Source organism: Myodes glareolus, chromosome 7 (assembly GCF_982192425.1).
Source record: "Myodes glareolus chromosome 7, mMyoGla1.1, whole genome shotgun sequence".
Classification (NCBI taxonomy): domain Eukaryota; kingdom Metazoa; phylum Chordata; class Mammalia; order Rodentia; family Cricetidae; genus Myodes; species Myodes glareolus.
In genome coordinates, this window is record NC_142032.1 from 68475568 (window position 1) to 68482172 (window position 6605).

Consider the following 6605-nt stretch of genomic DNA (forward strand, 5'->3'; position numbering starts at 1 on the left):
ACTGTCCATCATACAGAGACTTCACACCTCTGCCACTGATCCATACCCCAGCTCTACAAGTTTCCCAGGCTGACCTTTAACTTCTGCTTCTCTGGAGTCCTGGGATTTACAGACCTGGCCATCATGCCTAGTTTTGCAAAGTTTGTTTCTAACTCATTAAATTCCCAGACAGACAAATGAGTCTGATTAAAATCCCTTAAGCAACACTTTCCTGCTTTGTTTCTTCTGTTTCCAGAGATATAGAAACACACACACACACACACACACACACACACACACACACACACACACATATGCTGCGTCTACATTAAGGACCAGGTGAAGCTAATGCCCAGCTCCAGAGGATAAACAGGTGGCCTTCTCCCTCTTTACCCCCTGGAGAAATCACCTTTTATTTGGAGACGAATCATACAAAGACCTTGAAGGGGCCAGAAAACACACAGGTGGTGGCTCTGCCCTCTTTAGTAGGTCACCTGGCCACTTTACACACCGCCTGCCCTGGAGTTCAAGTGAACAAGAAATAAGTCCAGCTGCGCTGACTTGATTCCATTGCTGATAAAGTTATTGTTTTGTTTTGTCTTGGTTTTTTTTTTCCCTACACAATTGCTGAATTTCAAGCTGAGGAAAATCCAGGCAGTTAAGGTAAACAAAGCAATTTGAACAATACCTTCCTTCCCAAAAAGTAACATTTAATCCGCTCTTTCAAAAGAAGAGACTTGCATATACGTCTAAGCCTCGCATTCAATTCCGTTCAACTACTGGTGTGAAATTTTAATCAAAAAACTAGAGAGCTCATTCAAAAAAGAAATTAGTGAGAAAACTTTGGTCGTCTCTCATCAGTGAAAACTGATTTAGTTATGCAAATTACTGCTATGAATATTAAACCACTGATGAAAGGTTTTTAATGAAGGGATCTTTTGTTTTGGAAATGCGAGGGTATATGCTTTAATTTCTTGCTAATTTACTGTTCTTTGATAATGTTCACATTTTCCCTAAAGTGGCTTTGCTGATGGGTTTAATACTGTGAATAGAACTACAGACCAACAATACTGGTTTTGACAAGCTCTCCCCTGTGTAACTACACATCGTGATTTGCGGCCCCTTATGCACAATTCTATTAGGGTGGATTTTGTCTACAGGGCTTTCCCTGAAATGAATTCTCATTTTAATGTTAGCCTCCTGCAGTTTTTAATTTTTAATCTGTAATATGAAATTGCAAATTTTACAAACATCATTTGAAAAAGCCACTAGGACAGAACCGAATGCCAAAGTTTACATATTGCCTAATTAGACTGTTATGAGAGGCAGCTTATCAATGTCACGCCAAAGATCATCAAAAAATCCAATTACTAATTTGAAAAACACATATATTTATAGGTTCATTTGGTTTCATTTGCATCCGGTTGGCTCAATAATTGTTTTAAAATTGTATTAAGGCTAATAATTTGGGTTTAGCTGGGCATGTACCTAAACTGACAAGGTGGCACCGTGCCCTGCTGCCCACAGTGAGTGACAGGGGCCACTGAAGCACAAAGAGAGATATGTCCTGCTGTGGGAAGTTCCAGTCCCCAGGTATCCTCTAGAGCTGTCTTTTTGTAAAGGAAAAACTCCCAGAGCCTTCACGAGGAGGCCAGTTTCCCACGGGTCAAGCCAGACACTCTACAGATAATTAAGAATAAGTGCAGAGGGAAAGCCAGCCGCCAAGAAGGGGTACAGGGGGATCCCAGGAGCAGCGCAGACAACCGATAGTCAGGGTGGGTAGTCTGAGTCGCTGCAGAACAAAGCGATTTCCTCCAAACTTTGCTATTGTGGACCAGGTCTGCACACTGAAAAGTAAAGTGGGCAGTCCCAGGAACCTCCAGGCCCCTGGCCTAGCCTCGGGTAAATCCATTTGGGAAGAGCCCCGCCCACCTCAGCCGGCTTCCCGCCCCCCCCCCAAGAGGGAGTCCTAGGGCATCCCGGAGCCCTTCTGTTCCGACTACAGATACTTAAGATTTATCTCGGAAAAAACCTTTAGGCTTTTTATCACAACTAAATGTCAGCAAGATAGTCTGGTTTCCTCTCTGCTGCCTTGAGAAGCCACTGGGACAAAAGCAACCAGAGCTAAGAGTTTATTTAGCTTCCAGGACAGTCCTTCAGGAGGGAAGTCAGGGCAGGAACTCACATAGGCACCTAAAGCAGAAACCATGGAGGAACCCTGCTTGCTGCCTCACTTGCAGGACCATGCTTAGTTTTTGTTTTTGTTTTTGTTTTTTCTTATATAACACAAAACCACTTTCCCAAGTCATGGTGCTGCCCACTGTAGAGCTGGGCCTCTTACAACAGCTAATTGTCAAGACAATACTCTGAAGACATACCCACAGGCCAGTCTGATCTAGGAGACCCCTCAGCTGAGATTTCCTTCTCAGGTGACTTTAGGCTATGCCAAATCAGCAATTAATGCTGACATAAGAGTTCTTTAAAGCCATTTAGTAGCCAATATGGGCTTAATTCTCCAGTGGTTCATTCAAGATCCTAAGTGACTTCTTTATTGTTGGAGTCAAAGGCAAGGATGTTTTGTGTTTTGTTGGCTGAAATGTTGAAGTCTCTTGTACTTCCTAGGTGTTCCGTCACTCCCTCTACCTTCCTCTCTTCCTCCACCATATCCCCGCCCCTTCCCAGTCCTCTATTCCTACCTCTGTCTCTCTACATCTTGATCTCTATTGCCATTTTCAGTGTGTTTATTGTATGGATTAGTTTTGGGCAACTTGACACAAACTAGGGTCATTGATAAAACACCCTCATCAGATTGGGCTTTAGGCAAGGATATAGGGCAAATGTCTTCATTAAATATTTATGTGGGAAAGCCCAGCCCACTATGAGTATCACCCCTGGGCAGATGGTCCTGGACTATAGGAGAAAACAGCCTGGGTAAGCCATGAGAGCAAGCCAGTAAGCAGCATTCTTCCAGGGCCTTGGCTTCAGTCCTTACCTCTAGGCTCCTGCCTTGGGCTCCTGTACTGGTTTCCCTCCATAGTGGACTGAAAACAGTAAGCTGCAATAAACCCTTTCCTCCTCCCGGGTTGCTTTTGATCATGGTGTTTGTTAGGAATTTTTCCTTATGCGAGCTCTCTGCTGACACAAAATCCAAATCAAGCCAAATCAAAACAAGACAAATTAAAAAATATCCAGATTTAATGGGATTCCTGCACTCTTGGGTGGCCCCGAGGGGAAACCGGGAGGCCATGAACTTGACCACCAGGAGGAAGGAAAAGAGACCATGTGTTTCTCCTCTGGGAGCTTACATAAATACTCTGTGGGAGTGGTCAGGACCTGTGAAGGGCCGCATCCACATTCTCCATTTCAAGATGGCGCTGGCACCCGGTTTCACCGCCAGGTGAACGCACATGTGCTCAGTAACTTTCCACTGCTGTCCCCGCCTACTCCCGAGGCTTCACCTGGGCTAATGGGCAGCGGGCCAATCCAAGGGTGACACGTCCGAAGCAAGGACTGTTTCCTATATAAAGGAGGGGTTCCCTCATTTAGGGGTCCCCGGCCATGTTAGCAGATGCTCTCTCTCTCAGGATGCATTAAAGCTTTTCTGCAGAAGAATCCTAGTGTCCCGCGTGGTTCTTGCTGGCGAGACGATAGCGTGGGACATTACGCGGGACATGTCCAGCTTCAGAGCCCAGTAATATATGGGATCACAAAAATCTGGTCTATGTGGGGCTCCTAAGCAGAGACCAAAGGAAGCTATGGTTTTAGTGGAGGTGAACAGGAACCCCTGTGGATGGGGTGTCTTCTGCAGACTGTGTGCACTTGGTTGGTGTAACTCTTGGGTCTCTCCCAAGAAACTACTTTGCCCTTCCTTTTCCCTTTCATACACTGGGAAATCTAGCCTTGTGAGACTGTCATACACAGAGGGCTACACCACCCACAGCCGATCCCAGACTCCGTCATGATGGACCTCATCCCAGACACTCTCCTGGGGTATAGCTAATCACCTCTTCTCTCTCCACAGTTAGCCTTGAATTCACTATGGAGCTGAGAATGGCTTGAACTTTTGATCTCCCTGCTTCTACCTCCTGACTGTTGGAATCATGACATGTATCACCATGCTGGTTGTATGCAGTGCTAGGGCTAGATCCTAGGGCCTTGTCCTTGCTGAACAAATACTGAACCAAATGAGCTATATCCAGCCCAAACTGACCCTCTAAGTAAGGGGTTACCAGAAGTCTTCACACACATACACCTTCCCGGGGAAAGCAGGCCTATCAAAGAGGCTACAAAATAGAATATATGTGTTGATCTCTCTGGGGACTTTGTAAATGAACAACCAGGGGATGGACTCAGGCCAAAGTCAAAATACCGGAATTCCAATGTCAGTCATGCTTGCTGAGAAGACACCCAGTTCCTGTGGAGCCGAAAACGTGGGGGTGGGGAAATTCTACCGAACCTATCACTGGAGTAGATACTTGTTCTGCTTATGGATTTGCCTTTCCTGCCCAAACCACCACCCATGAACTCACAGAATACCTTAGCCAGCATCATGGAATTCCACACAGTATTACTTCTGACCAAGGAACTCACTTCACAGCCACAGAGGTGGAACATGGGCCTACAGTCGTGGAATCCACTGGTCTTACCATGTTCCCCAGTGTCCTGAAGTAGCTGGTCAGACAGAAATATGAAGTGGTCGTTTGAAGACACAGCCACAGCACGGGTGGCAGCAGCCTGAAGGGCTGGGGCACAGTTCTCCAGAAGGCAGTATATGCTTTGAATCCGTGTCCGATATATGGTACAGTTTCTCCCATAGCCAGGACCCAAGGGTCCAGGAATCAGGGGTAGAAAGGGGAACAGTTTCACTCACTCTCAACTCTAGTGACTCACTAGGAAAACTTTTGCTTCATGTTCCTGCCATCTTAAGCTCTTTCTACCTAGAAGTTTTGGTTCCAGAGGAGGTTCTGTCCACTGACGCTCAGATGCCCTGGCCACTTTGGGCTTCTGATGCCTTTATACTAACAGGCTAAGAAAGGCATAACAGTGTTGGGAGGGGTTACTGATCCAGATTATCGTGGAGAAATTGGATTGCTTCTCTACAGTGGAAGTAAGAAAGAATATGTCTGGAGTACAGGAGATCCTTGAGGACATCTCTTGTGCTACCACGTCCTGTGAACAAATCAGTGCGAAACTCCAGCAGCCTAACCCAGGCAGGACGGCAAAGGGCACAGACTCTTCAGGAATGAAGGTACAGGTCTCCTCTCTAAGAATCGGGACCTGCAGAGGTACTTGCCATAGGGGGAGGAAATACGGAATGAGGAACAGAGAAAGGGGATTATAAATACCAGCGAGAGCCGCGTGACGAGTTGCAGAAATGAGGACGACAGTAGACATGAGCCTTTCTGTCAGACTTTGGTAAGAACGTGTCGGTGCAGATATTTATGTTCTCTGTCCTCAGTTTCTTTATCTTGCAATCTTACATCAGTGTTCTAGAAGGGCTCGAGTGTCCTCCGACAACCGGCCTCAATTCTGAAGGTCCTGACTTATCTCACCCAGCCTGCAAAGTTTAGCCGCTTGCCACAGACACGGGGTGCTATGTACCACCTGTAACGCTGGCTGTCAAGAGTCCTGCCTGACACCCCACCTGTCCTCTCTCAGGTCCCAGCATGGTACTTGTGGACATTAAACACTGGACGAAGTGACTGTCCCTGCAAGGGATGATGGCTCCGTTGGTGTGATGACTATTTACATGATCTGCCTTTGTCTGAGGGTCAAGTCAGTGACTCTGTATGCATCGGTAACCATATTTGATTTTATAAAGAAAAGGCCAAGAAGCGCTGAGACATTTATTCTTAATTTTTTTTTTAGCCGAACGTAATCAAAATCTTACATTATCCTAGGCTCTTCTTCCTTACTCTTTTTTTCCAGTGGGACCTTGAGTTATATTATGGCTTAGGCATAAAGTACCTCCCAAAAAGCCCCTAGTCACAGTGGATCCAATCACTGAGAAATCATGAGGGTCCTAACCTAATCTGGGATGCATCCATTGATGAAGTCATAACTGGAGGCACGACGGGAGGAGGAGAAAGCTGGAGGTGGAACCTAGTTAGAGGAAATAGGTCCCTGGGAGCTGGTCTTAGGGGTTAGGTCTTGTTCTTGACCCTCCCTCCTTTTCTCCTTCCCTCCTTCCTTCTCTCCCTCCAGCTGCCACCAGGTGAACAGCTCCGTCCCTCCACATCTTTCTGCCATGATGCTCTGTGTTTCCATGGGCCCTTAGTAACAGAGCCAGCCCAACATAGACTGACTCTCACTGTCACAGTGAAGAAAAACTGACAAACCTTGGGACTCTGCCATTGGTGGGATGAGTTCGGGATGTGGGTGAGGGTCTCTCCCCACAGCCAGGGATGTGGGCCTCAGGAGTAGCTACCATCTGCCCCTTTCTCTCCTGTTGTTTTCCCGGTATCTTCCTTTCTGATCAATTTTCTGGCTGACAGCCATTATTTTTCTCCCCATTTTGGGGGCCATAACCTGCAAGCCAGTCTGGCTGCCCTTGAGTAACAGAGCATGCTCACAGAAGTGCAAGTAGAGCGCCTGGAGGCCAGAGCTTTATCTCATGTGTGTTAGGT